Raw genomic sequence first — 15,625 nt, forward strand, 5'->3', positions numbered from 1 at the left:
TTCGCTGGGTCCTTCCTCATGTCATTCACACCCTCCAGGGTGTCCACCCTGTTGCAGAGTTTGGTATCATTCGCAAAGAGACAAACCTTACCATACAGCCCTTCCGCAATATCGCTCAAAAAGACGTTAAAAAGAGCTGGCCCAAGGACCGATCTCTGCAGTACTCCACTGACATCCTTTTCTTCAGAGCAAGTTCTATTTACCACTACCTTCTGCCTCCTTCCATTCAACCAATTTTTAACCCAATCAGTGACTCTAGGTCCCTAACCGAGGGCACTCATTTATTTACATAAGTACTGCCACACTAGGAAAAGACCAAAGGTCCATCAAGCCCAGCACTCTATCTCCGACAGCGGCCAATCCGGCCCCAAGAACCTGGCAAAAACCCAAAATTTAATAACGATCAATGACTTTTCTTCAGGAATCTGTCCAGACCCCCTTTAAACTCAGCAAGGCCAGCTGCCGTCACTACCTTCTCCAGCAATGAGTTCCAGAGTCTAACCACGCGCTGAGTAAGAAAAAACTTCTTCTCCGATTTGTTTATCAGTCACCTATGCGAACTGTGTCAAAGGCTTTGCTGAAATCCAAGTACACCACATCAAGCAGCCTTCCCACATCCAACTGTTTGGTCACCCAGTCGAGAAGTCAGTCAGATTTGTCTGACATGACCTGCCACTAGTGAAGCCATGCTGCCTCAGGTCCTCATGGCCATTTAGTTCAAGAAATCTCACAATCCCCCGCTTTAGTAGAGTTTCTATTAGCTTACTCACCACCGAGGTCAGACTGACAGGTCTGTTAATTCCCAACCTCCTCCTTACGTTCCACTCTTGTGCAAAGGAACCACATTCCTCTTCTCCAGTCCTCCGGGACCACTCCAGTTTCTAAGGAAGCATTGAAGGAGGTCAGTCAGTGGAGCAGCAAGAACCTCTCCGAGTTCCTTGAGCAACCTCGGGTGTTTCCCATCAGGCTCCATCGCTCTGTCTACTTTTAGTTTGGTTAGCTCCTCATGAAAACAGTCCTCCGTAAACAGGTCTTGGTCTACCATACATCCATCCCCTTTAGCCTTTGTTTTCTGTAGTCCTACCCACGGCCTTTCATCCATGAACACAGAGCAGAAATAATTGTTAAGCAGTTCAGCTTTATCCTTATCCTCTTCCACATATTTCTCTCCGTCAGCTTTGAGCCTCACAATGCTATTACGGCACTTCCTCTTGTCACTTACATATCTGAAAAAGGTCTTAACCCCCAATTTTACCGTATTAGTTATCTTTTCTTCCATTTGCCGCTTCACTTTCCTGATAGCTTTTCCAGCTTCTCTTCACGTATTCAGGTATTCTTTCCTGTCTTCATCTTATAACGTGCAAAGGCTAACCTCCTTTCCCCTTATCTTTTCATCTACTACAAGTATCAGAGCGACCTTCTTTTCCTTTTATGTAATTTTCTAATAAATGGGTTAGTTGCCTTTAATATTGCTCCTTTCAGTCTTGTCCATCGCTGTTCTATATCCTTCAGCTGTTCCCATCCTACTAACTGTACCTTGAGAAATTCCCCCATCTCAGCAGTTAGTTCCTTTGCAATCCTGGACCTTCAATCTCAAAATGAACCTTCTCTCTCCCATTTTAATATTGAACCAAACCATTCGATGATCACTAGATGCCAAATGGTCTCCCACCTTAACGTCAGAAACGTTCTCTCCATTCGCAAAGCACCATGTCCAGACTAGCTCCATCCCGTGTCGGTTCTGTTACCCACTGCCGAAACAATTCTTCCTGTAGGGAATCCAAGATCTCTTTGCTCTAGACAACCCACAGGAGGGACACCCCAATCAACATCCAGCATATTGAAGTCACCTATCCTAGCTATCTTATACAGTTGTGGATGTTATGAAAATATGATTGACAGTGTTTTATGCATGGGGGTGGGTTTTGAAAGGGATTTTGTGACTCATTTTGTAGCCCAAACTGTCGCTAAAACCCAAGAAGCCAAGGGGGTGTCCAGACATGGCATAAGAAACAAGGGCTGCAAGAGGATGGTGAAAGGTTTCAGCTCAGAAGCAGAGGCGAAATAAGAAAAAAGTAGGAACTCTCCAGGGTGGTAGGATTTGAAACTCAGAGTGGAGCAGGAGATCAACTTACTGGAGACAGAAGTGGGTGAGGAGACCTGCACCTCGAGAAGTGGACGGATAGAGGAGATCTGGTCCATGGACAAGTTCAGTGGTTAGGGACAAGCCCGGCAAGACATTACAGAGTGACAAAAAGATCATCCCCATGTTGTTCTGCCACGCAGGATGGAACAGCACTTTTAAGCAAAGGAAGAAACCGTGGATGTGATGAAAGGATTCAGATGTCAATCACTTTTGATGTATTTTTCCCAGTTACTACTTACAAAAATTGTTCACATGTTTTTTTTTCCCTGTTAGGCAAATTGAACAGTTTGTTGTTGTTTTTTTTATAAAAACCCAGTGCGTGAGTGAAATTCTTGGAGTTGCTCTAGCTGAGAGACTTGAGTGGTGGTAGCGAAATCCCCCAGCCTACTGGGATTTAGTCTGGTCTATGCCCAGCTCATCACCTAAGACTTTTTGTATATTCTGGTCCAGGTGACTGTGCCAAGAATAGTAATGAGTAGGAACAGGGTTACAAAAAAAGATTCACAATGTAGCTGCATGTCGGATTATGAGCAGTAGACTGTCAGAGTATATTACTCCACAGCTTGGCTTTTTACACTAGCTGTCAGTTTAATGGTGAATTAAGCTTAAAGATTATATTCAAAAAACTGTTACTCAATGTGGCCTTCTGTATTTTTCATTGCCCTGGTTTTGCTCTGCAATCAGCCTTTTAAAGTTTATCAATACCATCAGTAAGGTATTACAAAAATTAAATTCAAATCACAAGTTATTTTTACTTCAAGGCTGGAACGCGAATACTTTTCCAGAGACTTTGTGATTTGAACAAATAATTTATCGCTCTGGAAAAAAAGAGGTTAAAGCCTTCTGTTTTTTGACAGGCTTTTAAAATAACTTAAAAAAAAATCTAATCAGTCTTGCTGAATGCTTATCTGAATTTAGTCTAGGTTAAACTTGTTTTGTTTTATTTTTATTACTACTTTTTGGTTGCAAACTGCCTAGAACACTTGATGATATGCAGCATAGAAATATTTTAAATAAAATTAGAGGGCAGATCTGTTCCTGTCTATGGAATGGTCATGTGACTTGTGTCAATTTCTATCTCGGAAAAATAAAGTTACTAGGTTTAACACTCTGAGCAGTAATAAAACCATAGAATAAGCATTTTAATAACAGTACATACAAACATATAGAAAGTGTAACATTGGTCCTACACTCTCCTCCCTCCCAACACATACATTTCCTTTGTGAAGAGGCATCTTTGCTCTGTCCTGTGCTCCACTTCTCCAAAATCATTTATCAGCTTTGAAAAATGTAAAAGTCTGATATCTCAGCAAAGGATAGCTCTACTAAATTTTGTGTGAGATATACGTCCATCCATTTCAAATGGAGACACAAATTGCATGCATTTTGAGAAAACAGCTCTCCCTCTCCCCTACTTTTTGTTGTTCGCACAATCAATTCCCTACTTGGTGTTAGCACATGAGCCCTTACCGCCTACAAAACAGGTGGCAATAGGGGTTCACGCACTAATGGGAAAATTAGTACGTGCCCATTATTAAAGAAAATAGAAAAATTGGCAGTAAAAATGACCTTAGCATGTGGGAATGAGCCATGTAAGGACACACCATGGCCACTTACCACAGTTTGGTAAAAGGGCCTCAATATTTGTTACAGCTAACGCTAACCTTTCCAAGAAGTGCTGGGACAGGAGTTGGAAGGAAGGAGGAACTCATATACTGCTGTGGGGAAAACGCAAAGTTATTCACTTGTAGCAGGTGTTCTCAGAGGACAGCAAGCTAGGTAGTCTCACATGTGAGCAGTCATCTGATGGAGCTTGGTACAGATGCTGACTAGTGTAGTTTCAAGAAAATTTTAGAAGCATCCCACAGTGCATGAGTGGGTGCCTTCCTGCCCGACGTCCCTCAGACAGATAATATAGCTAAAGCAATTCCTAGGGGAGGCATGAGGGTATACCTGGCCTACTGTCCTCGGAGAACACCTGCTACAGGTAACTTCGCTTTCTCCGAGGACAAAGCAGGCCCACTTGTATTCTCACATATGGGAATCCCTAGCTACCAGACTCACCAAAAAACAATGCTAGGACAATAGGTACTTGAAATGTCGAGACCTCGAAGCCAACCTGAAACTATATACATACTAGTTGTGAAGGTACAGCCTGGAACATAAAAAAACTGGGCCTAGGAGGGTGGAGTTGGATTCTAGTCACCAAACAGATTCTGCAGGACTGTCTGATCGAACCGGCCATCACTCTGGGTATCCTGTTCAAGGTAAAAGTGAGATGTGAATGTGTAGACCGAAAACCACATTGTAGCTTTGCAAATCTACTCTATGGTCTCAAGTGGGCTACTGACAAAGCTGTGGCTCTGACATTATGAGCCTTGACATGACCCTCAAGAGTCAGCCCAGGGCAAAAGTAAAGGAGATGCAATTTGCTAGCTAACTGGAAGTTTTGCATTTGCCGATGGCTACCCCCATCCTGTTTGGATCAAAAGAAACAAAAAGCTGGGTTGACTGTCTGTGGGCTTTAGTCCACTCCAGATAGAAAGCTAAGACTCAACTGCAGTCTAAGGTATGCAGTACGCTTTCGCCAGGATGGGCATGTGGTTTTGGGAAAAATGTTGGCAGAACAATTGACTAGTTAAGATGGAACTCTGACACTACCTTAGAAAGGAATTTGAGTGCGTGTGAAGAACTACTCTATTATGATGAAACTTAGGGTAAAGTGAATCAGCTGCTGGGGCCTGAAGCTCACTATCCCTGCGAGTTGAAGTGACTACCACCACAAAGACAACTTTCCAAGTCAGATACTTCAGATGACAAGAAGTTAAGCGGCTCAAAAGGAGCTTTCATCAGTTGGTTGAGAACAACATTGAGATCCTATGACACAGTGGAAGGTTAGCAGGGGGGGGGGGGGGGGGGGTTGTCAACAGCAAACCTCTCATAAAATGACCAACTAGAGACTGTATATAGATGGGCTTACTCCTACACAAGAGATAGTAAGCGCTGATTGCACTGAAATGAGCTCTTACAGAGTTGGTTGTCAAACAAGACTCGGAGAGGTGCAGGAGGTATTCAAGCAGTTTTTGTGTAAGACAAGTAAGAGGATCTAGGGTCTTGCCCTCACACCAGATAGCAAACATCTTCCACTTAAAAGAATAACACCTCTTAGTGGAGTCTTTCCTGGAAGCAAGCAAGATTCTGTAGACATCCTCAAGCAGATTCAAGGAATGAAATTCTGTGCTCTCAACATCCAGGTCATGAGGGCCAGAGACTGGAGTTAGAGATGAAGAAGGGCGACTATAATAATATGAGGAAAATGCTTAAAAAGAAACAAAGATCGTCTGCAAAGGTTAAGAAACTCAATCACGCGTGGACATTATTCAAAAATACCATCTTGGAAGCCCAGTTCAGATGCATTCCACGTATTTGCGAAGGTGGAAAGAAGAGAAAACATCAGCCAGCATGGTTAAAAGGTGAAGTAAAAGAGGCCATTACAGCCAAAAGATTGTCCTTCAAAAGAATGGAAAAAGGACCCATACGAAAAAAATAAGAAGCAACATACGCACTGGCAAGTCAGATGCAAAGCATTAATAAAGAAGGCTAAATGAGAATATGAAGAGAAACTTGCCACAGAGGCTAAAACTCGAAATAACAACTTTTTCAGGTACAGAAGGAGAAAGCCTGTGAGGGAATCCATGGGACCGTTAGATCACGAAGGAGCAAAAGGGGCGCTCATGGAGGACAAGACCATAGTGGAGAAACTGAATGAATTCTTTGCTTCTGTCTTTATGGAAGAAGATGCAAGAGATCTGCCTATATCGGAAATGGTTTTCAAGGGTGATGATGCGAAGGAATTTGAAAGAAATAATCAGTGAACCTGGAAGATATACTGAGCCAAACTGACAAATTAAAGAGTAGTAAATCACCTGGACCGGATGGCACACATTCAAAGGTACTCAAAGAACTCAAGTATGAAATTGCTGATCTGCTATTAGTAATATGTAACCTGTCGATAAAATCATCCATAGTACCAGAAGACTGGAGGGTGGCCAATATGATGCCGATTTTTAAAAAGGGTTTTAGGGGTGATCCGGGAAATTATAGACCTCTAAGCCCGACATCAGTGCAGGGCAAAATAGTGGAAACTATTATAAAGCATAAAATTATAGAACATGTAGACAAGCATGGTTTAATGGGACAGAGACAGCATGGGTTCAGCCGAGGGAAGTCTTGCCTTACCAACATGCTTCATTTCTTTGAAGGCGTGAATCAACATGTGGATAAAGGTGAGCCGGTTGATGTAGTGCATCTAGATTTTCATAAAGCTTTCGATAAAGTTCCTCATGAGAGACTCCTGAGAAAAATAAAGAATCATGGGATAGGAGGCAAGGTTCTGGTGTGGATTAGGAATCAGTTATTGGACAGAAAACAGAGGGTAGGGTTAAATGGTCATTTCTCTCCATGGAGGAGAGCGAACAGTGGAGTGCCTCAGGAATCTGTACCATTTAACATATTTATAAATGATATGGAAATCGGAACGAGTGAGGTGATCAAATTTGCAGATGATACAAAACTATTCAAGGTTGTTAAAACACGTGCGGACTGCAAAATACTGCAGGAATACCTTAGGAAATTGGAAGACCGGGTATCCAAATGGCAGATGAAATTTAATGTGGACAAATGCAAGGTGATGCACATCGGAAAGAATAATCCGAATCTAGGGTCCACCTTGGGGGGAGGGGGGGGGTCAGCGCTCAAGGAAAAGATCTGGTCGTCATTGTAGATAATACACTGAAATCTTCTACTCAGTGTGCGGCGGCAGCCAAAAAATGAAACAGGATGCTAGGAATTATTAGGAAATGGATTATGAATAAGATCGAAAATACTAAAATGCCTTCGTATTGCTCCATGGTGCATCTGTACCTCAAGTATTGTATTCAGTTCTGGTCGCCATATCTCAAAAAATATATACCGGAATTAGAAAAGGTCCAAAGAAGAGCAACCTAAATGATAAAGGGGATGGAAATCCTCTCATATGAGGAAAGGCTAAAGAGATTAGGGCTCTTCTACTTGGAAAAGAGATGGATGAGGGGAGATATGATTGAGGTCTACAAAATCCTGAGTGGTGTAGAACAAGTGGAAGTAAAATTGATTTTTTACTCATTCCAAAAGTACAAAGACTACGGGACACTTGAGGAAGTTACATGAAAATACTTTTAAAACAAATAGGAGGAAATATTTTTTCACTTAATGAATAGTTAAGCTCTGGAACTCTTTGCCAGAGGAGGTGGTAACAGCGGTTAGTGTATCTGGGTTTTAAAAAGGTTTAGACAAATTCCTGGAGGAAAAGTCCATAGTCTGCTATTGAGACAGACATGGAAGGCATGTAGTATGGGATTTGTAGTATGGAGTGTTGCCACTATTTGGATTTCTGCCAGGTACTTGTGACCTGGCTTGGCAACTGTTTGTAAAACAGGATACTGGGCTAGATGGACCATTGGTCTGACCCAGTATGGCTACTCTTATGTTCTTACGTAAGTGATCCATCATTCGGAGATACATAAACCTTTATTCGTGCAAATAGCAATCTCTTTGCTTCGCCCGACACTGGCTGTGTTTCGCCCAAAAGGGCTGCCTCAGGGGCTATACTGTGGACTTTACTGGCAAACAAATATATAGAATCTAGGTGCAATATCTGTAATTTAAAATACCAAGGGCAAAATGGCATAGTGCCTATATGTTACATGCTTTAAAACACACACACACCTACTTGGCCACATATTGGTGACCTATTATAACACAGTCTTTATGCACATTTTGCAAAATGAAGCCAACCAAAGTTATGACAGTTTTCTTGTCACAGGACAGTCAGCAAGAAGCACAGAGCCAGAAGCAGGTACAGAAAAGATTAAGAGCCAGGAGACAATAATCCTCACAGAAATGGGTGAGCTAGATAAGGTCATACAAAGATGGGGGAAATAAATCGCCCAGGTAATGTCAAATAAAGGCTCATAGCGTTGTTGCCCAGTAAACATGCGCGTCTGGTTTCTCTTACATATGCACACACCTCTGGAACGCACTACCAAAAGACTTGAAAACCACGAACATTCTTCTAAACTTCCAAAAAAACTAAAGACTCACCTTTTCAGAAAGGCATACCTCACAGATCCAACATAGTCACCAAAACTTGAAATACAGCACCGAAAATAGGAAATGAACAACACCAAATTCCCTGCCGCAGGATCCTACCCCTTGTGATCTGCTTGGGACGGTCCTTAATTGATCTATTTTACTATATTTCACACTTTCTAACTGCTTACCCCGGGGGCCATTACTACCTCTCCGGAATTATGTAAGCCACATTGAACCTACCAATGGGTAACATAGTAGATGACGGCAGAAAAAGACCTGCACGGTCCATCGAGTCTGCCCAACAAGATAACTCATATTTGCTGCTTTTTGTGTATACCCTACTTTGATTTGTACCTGTGCTCTTCAGGGCACAGACCGTAAAAGTCTGCCCAGCACTATCCCCGCCTCCCAACCACCAGCCCCGCCTCCCAACCACCGGCTCTGGCACAGACCGTATAAGTCTGCCCAGCACTATCCTCACCTCCCAACCACCAGCCCCGCTTCCCACCACCGGCTCTGGCACAGACCGTATAAGTCTGCCCAGCACTATCCCCGCCTCCCAACCACCAGCCCCGCCTCCCGATCTTGACTAAGCTCCTGAGGATCCATTCCTTCGGCACAGGATTCCTTTATGCTTATCCCACGCATGTTTGAATTCCGTTACCGTTTTCATCTCCACCACCTCCCGCGGGAGGGCATTCCAAGCATCCACCCCCCTCTCCGTGACAAAATACTTCCTGACATTTTTCTTGAGTCTGCCCCCCTTCAATCTCATTTCATGCCCTCTCGTTCTACCGCCTTCCCATCTCCGGAAAAAGTTCGTTTGCGGATTAATACCTTTCAAATATTTGAACGTCTGTATCATATCACCCCTGTTTCTCCTTTCCTCCAGGGTATACATGTTCAGGTCAGCAAGTCTCTCCTCATACGTCTTGTAACGCAAATCCCATACCATTCTCGTAGCTTTTCTTTGCACCGCTTCAATTCAATGTGGGATACAAATGTAACAAATAAAATAAAAGGTTGGTTGCAAATGAACTGGAAGTCCCAGAAGCGCAGGTGGAAATAGCAGGCTAAAAATACAAGTTAAAAAAAACGGAAAATCAAGTTGGATGCATTCCTGGAAGTTAATGGTATTATTGATCACTAAGACTTACTGACATTCTGATTGAATGGCACTGATCCAGAAATTTGCTTGAAAAATCAGGAATTGTTTACTTGGGACAAATAACCTAGTTAAGATCTGCCTGTTGTGTTTGGCTTCCTGTTATCCTTCAGCACAAAATAATTAGCCGACAGAGGTAATCTGAGAATTGCTGAATTTCATGAATTAGACTCTTCTTCCAATCTAAACAGCACATGACAAATTGATTGAAAGGGTTATACAGACAGAAAGCCCCACCACAACAATTAAGATGATTTTAGTTCCATGACAAAGTGACAGCCATTTACAACAACTAGGAAGTACAATACAACATACAAATGAAAAATAAAGTGCTTAAGTATAAAAAAGGACACTTCCCCTACCAACTTCCTTCACAACAATTAAGATGATTGACTCTAGTTCCATGACAAAGAGGCAGATGCACTAAAGCTAAATGAGCCTTTAATGACCCTCCAACGAGGAAAATTTGATCCGTTGCATGCATCAAAGGGCTTTTACCGAGGAAGCCAGCAGCTAACGAAAACGGAATGGAGATGAGCAATTAGTGTGAAAACCCCATTGAAACGACATGCACTAACCTTTTCCGATTGCCTTTACGCAGGAAAAAGGCAGGAAATCTAACGAGAGGTCTGGACCTCTCGTTAGGACAGCTCTGTGCCAGGAAAAATCATTAAGTGAAAAAATAAACAAACTTTGAGCCAATCCCAGCGCATTAGCAGAGCTAAAAGCGCTGTGATTGGTCCAAAGGACGTCAGAAAACACATCAAATAAAAAAATTAAAAAAGGGTCGGGAGGGGGCAAGGGCGCTCGTCCGAGGCGTCCTGTATGGACGGCCTTGCCCCCCCCCCCCCGCTGCTCCCCACTTTCCGCTGCCCCCCCCCCGAAAAAGCAAAATTCTAGCAGCCCCGGTCCCCCTCCCTTCCTGTTCCTGTGTTCTGCAGAGCTAACTCCGCCTCCCGTCATTCTTCTGTCCCGTGCCCCGCCCCCGCTGCCCCCTTACGTCATAAGGAGGCGGGGCCTGGGCCAGGGAAGAAGAGACGTCATGGAGACTCTACAAGCAACACAACAGATCTTCCTGCCCGTGCAGCGCTTCAGAAAGAGGTGAGAGGCGTTAATAGGGAGGGGGGTCTCGGTGGAGGGGGGGAGCAGTGTAGTCGACCTCAGGGGGGGCAGCGGGGGCGGGGCACGGGACGGAAGAATGACGGGAGGCGGAGTTAGCACTGCAGAACACAAGAACAGGAAGGGAGGGGGACCGGGGCAGCTAGCATTTTGCTTTTTCGTGGTGGGTGGGAAAGCGGCGGAAAGTGGGGAGCAGCGGGGGGGGCAAGGCCGTCCATACAGGACGCCTCGGACGAGCGCCCTTGCCCCCTCCTGGATTTTGCTGACCGGGTAGCCACGTGTATGTGTTGTGGCTTTTTTTTTGTTTGTTTTTACGTTTGCAGCATGCGCAGAGCAGCCAGCAAAACGCTTGGCTGCTCTGCGCATGATTTAGGGGCCGATTACCGATGTGTATTGTGATTGTTTGATACATTGTACGTTTCAATACCGATCTGAGCATGTGTGATTTTTTTTTTTTGGTGCATTCTTCGTTTTTTAAAAATCGTTAGGGACTTTAACGATTTTGATTTTTTTACGTTTGGTTGCTGCATCTGCCTCAAAGTGACAGCCATTTACAACAAATGGGAAGTACAATACAACATACAAATGAATGTCTCACAATCTCCTTATGCTCATTCCTCAATCTCTTCCTCTCCATCCTTCCTACTCCTTATCCCTCCCAATCTCCTTTTGCTCATCCTATCTTTGTTTACCTCTCCATGCTCAATTTACATATCCTCAAAACCCCACTACACTATGTTTACTACAACTGGTAACATTCTCCTTCAAGACTTTGTAATTCTATTTACTATGTAAGCCGCATTGAACCTGCTATGTGTGGGAAAGCACGGGGTACAAATGTAATTAATAATAATAAAAATAAAGTATAAAAAGGACACTTCCCCTGCCAACTTCCTTCACAAATTTATCCAACACCTACAACAACATTTTAAGTTTACAAAATTATTCAAAATGTCAATTTGAAAAGAACTTTATAAAGTTAAGTTTTCCAAATTGTATTTGTTTTATAAGCATATCACATCATACCATATGTTAGGAGCTCATCTTGTTGGACAGACTGGATGGACTGTACAGGTATTTATCTGCCATCATCTACTATGCTATATCTGTGTTCTAAATGAGAATTCTTAATTTGCAAGATCTGCTTTAGTTAACACTATAGCCGGTAAGGTCTGAACTGTAACCAAGAAGGATATGCTAAGACATTACAGAATCAACAATATTTCACCTCATTTCTTCTTGCCTTTTTTAAACATTTTTTTCTGTACATCATTTTGAATGTTTTTATATGAAGGGTGGTACACCGAATGCCTGAACATACAAATGAGATTACCCCATATATTATAAGCAACATAACCATAAAGGGGTAGAAATTCAAAGAGGATTAAGCGGCCAGGCGAGGCTCCTGCCTGCTTAAGCCCTGATGGGGGATATTCAGCAGAACTTAACTAGGTAGTACCACTGAATATGCCCTTTGATTGCTGCAGCACCGTTCGGTTAGTGCTAAGGCAGTCCATGGGAGCAATGAGAGCAGACCCTGAAATGTGGGCTTCAGCGATGTTCAGATCTGGTGGCCACATACTTAACTGGGCAGTGAGGACCACATAAGAAGCAGTCGTATTTTCGCCTGGTTAGGTATGTGGGTGCTGGCACTGCATATCAGCTGCTATCTGCATAGCTTCTGGGTCCTCAGAGGATCCAGATCTTCAGTGCCCAGACACTGCCTGGCATTGAATATAGGGTCTAATTCTGCTTGCAGCTACTACTACTTAACATTTCTAGAGTGCTACTAGGGTTACGCAGCGCTGTACAGTTTAACAAAGAAATACAGTCCCTGCTCGAAGGAGCTTACAATCTAAAGGACGAAATGTCAAGTTGGGGCAGTCAAGATTTCCTGAATAGAGGTGTAGTGGTTAGGTGCCGAAGCTGTCAACAGCTGTCAACAGCTTTAAAATTGCTGACCACCACTGTTGAATATCAGCCAGGATATTTTCACAGATAATCCCTATGAACTGGAATCAAAATTTAAGCCTAATATTTTGTTATAGCTACTACTATTAAACATTTACACTGTAAACCCGATAATATGCAAAGGATGGGGTTCACGATATTTGACTGCATTATAAGTGAATCCATGTTGTATCTGGTCTACAGTAATATGTAATACAAAAAAAAAAAAGTCCAACCCAACCACATTATAAGCAATCTAAGATTACATATTGGTTTACAGTGTATGATGCCACAAAGGCTACAGAGCACTTAATAGACACAAAGGACAACCCCTGCTCTGTGGAGCTTAAAGTCTAGCCAGACAGGTAACAGGGAGAGATAGATAAGATAAACATGGTACAATAGTTATATAAACATCAAATAAACAAAACAAGCCCAGGTCTGGGAATAGGCAACAAGTAGTAAACTGCCTAAATTGGCAAAAGTTGAAAGCACCAAACAAACATCCAGGCCAAAAAGGTGTCCCCTCCCCTCCAAACTGCAATAAAGGTTTTCTACTCTTACTGCCCATGGGCACTAAAATCTTTTAATTCAAGCCCTGAAACAAAACACAATCATTCCTAAACCTTGAGTCTTCTCATCGCACCACACACGTCAGATACTAAAGTGCGCTACAAAGCTCAGGCCAGTTTCAGTTTTATCCTCGCCAGTCATTTCGACGCATAGAAAGAACAGCTTCAGAAACTGAAAACAAGAGTTTAAAAGCAAGGCGATGGGAAGACATCATCGTACAAGTCACTGTCCGACCTGAGGACTAACGTTTTTAACATCCAAAGACCAGCAAAAGCTAGACAAAAAGCGTTGTGTTAGTCCAATAAAAAGGTGTCATGTTTTTGTTTATATTTAGTATTAACCTTTAGTGCGGACTAACACGGCAACCACGCTACTCTATTACACAACTTCAAACGAGTCCTCATCATCAAGACCCTGAAAAATACAAAGCCCACCTGCCACGAAGAACAGAATCTGTTGAGAGGACGAGGGAAAGGTTGCAACAGACAGGTATCGTCTGGGGCAAACAGAGGCGCTTAAGTTCCACCCTGCCATCAGGGGTGAGCACATTCCTCTTCCATAGGACAAAACCGCAGGCCCCGGGTGAACAGAACGTTCCGACAGGGCGAGCGGTACTGTCGGACCAGGCACTGAACAGACAGAGCCACTCTCCTCCTCCCTCACCTCACACGAAGTCCGAGGTCCGGCTCCTGCACCGCACCGTGTCGGCCGCTCACCTACCTGAACCAGAGAGAGACTCGGCGCTGCTCCGTGTCCGGCCGTGGGGGGAGGGGAGGGGGGGCAGCCTTAGTCTCTCCGCTCTCGTGTCGCCGCTTCTTTCCGGCCGGCGGACAGAGAGAAACAACTTGGCAAAAAGTTCAGCGAAAACTTACTTCACAGGACAAACGCGGGAAGTTTTCGAAAAGGCAAAAAAAAAAAAAGAAAGACGAAAAAAATTGTACAAGTTAAAAGAAATGGTGGGGGAAGGGGGGGGGAGAGAACAGGGAGCGCGAGAAAAGACAGCGCTGGTGAGAGGAAACTTCAACCGAGGGATGAGGTCATCGGGGTAAAAATAGCAGGGTGACGTCACTGGAAACCAATCCCTGGGAATGAACTCAGCGCGCGCGGGGGAGCAGCGGCAGCGCGAGCCCCGCCTCCTGGCCGCAAGCCCTACCCCCCAAACAACAGCCCTGGCGGAGGAGTCGTCACCCCGGGCTCCGGGGGTTCATTCTCCGTAGCCTCCACGCTCCCTGTTATCCTTGGCGTGCGCTGGGTTTATGTTGCTCTGGGAGGGTGGGTATAGCATCGGCAGCGTTCAAATCAGTGGCTGACACTGGCTCCGCTCGCTTTTCACGTTCCCTCCTCTTTGTTCTCTTCCTTCTCTCCTTCACAGATCGCCCCTGGGAGATTTCCCAAGGCTTTTTCTTAAGAGAGGAATTATCTCTACGTTGAAGTGTTAGAGTAGTTAACCCTTATTAAAAAAGACAAATGCTCACACCTCACAGTGTATCGCTGACATTCCCCCCAAACATTGTATGGCCACTCTGTCATAAAATATACAACTACCATACAAATGTTTTCCTTTATCCTGCAATAATAGATGTTCTGATGATGGCAGAGACGTACGGTAGTAAAAATAGGGCCTCGGCTTCCTAATAATAAGAAATTCATTTATTATATAGCACTGTAACACATAAGCTGCAACTTCTCTATTACAATTAAATGTTGAAAACTGCAAAATGAAACTAAGTAATGGATATAACTCTTATGCCGTTTGCATACATGCCAATATTTGAAACCTCTTAGCATAGGCTGGAGGGGGGAGAAAGAAAGAGAGATGTCTTAATCGTCTATGTATTGGAGGATGCAAAAAAAATGATAATATGAAAAAAAAGGTAATCTTTTTGACCAAAATAGTACGAGTTGGTAATTCTGTAGCTGACTATTGATGCCCGGGTAGATATTATGGATGCTAGTCATTAAACCTCCTCATGCACGCCTCTTGCTATGTTCGCTGTAGGACTGATGCTTTATTCTAACTGGTGGGCTGATGCGTAGTACTCCCATGGTAAAGCCAACAGCACAGAAAAGTAGGAAATGGTATTTAAATTATATGCATGCAGTAAAAGTGACAGCAAGGGGGGAATGTGCTTGGAGTATGTCCAGAAGAGTTTCGCGGTATGCTTAGCTCATGTACGCATGCGCCAGGCAAGCCCAAGAGTGAAGCACACATTAGTACCTGTTTTCTGCACCTTTAAATGTTAAGATTTTCATTTTTTTCCCTTGGAAAGCTTATATTTAAGTGCAGGAAACAGGCCAATGTGTGCTTTCACTTTCGGGTTTGCTTTGACTCACACACATTTGTCTCTCACTATCAGCACTTAGGGGTTTGCACAGAGTTCCAGAAGTGAGTGGGTATTGCTCCTGCTTCATTCAAGGTACGGGGTCGGGAGGCTCAGGCTTGGTGTTGCAGGGTGGGTAGATGGTGGTGGGGAGCCCATTAGTAGCGTAGTAAGACTTAGGTTATTGGGTGGGCCAGGGAGTGAACAGGGTGGGCATGA

General features: G+C 43.7%; 1 protein-coding gene across 2 annotated transcripts in view; it reads right to left on the minus strand.

The window, feature by feature from the left end:
- Positions 1–14,066, minus strand: part of DUSP16 (dual specificity phosphatase 16) — a 198,628-nt gene extending 184,562 nt beyond the window's left edge. For both annotated transcript variants that reach the window (XM_030214783.1, XM_030214784.1), the window contains exon 1: positions 13,806–14,066. The gene's annotated coding sequence lies outside the window, so the exon portion shown is untranslated. The remainder of the gene's footprint in view (positions 1–13,805) is intronic.
- Positions 14,067–15,625: the final 1,559 nt, after the last annotated feature.

This window comes from Microcaecilia unicolor, chromosome 9, assembly GCF_901765095.1.
Source record: "Microcaecilia unicolor chromosome 9, aMicUni1.1, whole genome shotgun sequence".
Taxonomy (NCBI): domain Eukaryota; kingdom Metazoa; phylum Chordata; class Amphibia; order Gymnophiona; family Siphonopidae; genus Microcaecilia; species Microcaecilia unicolor.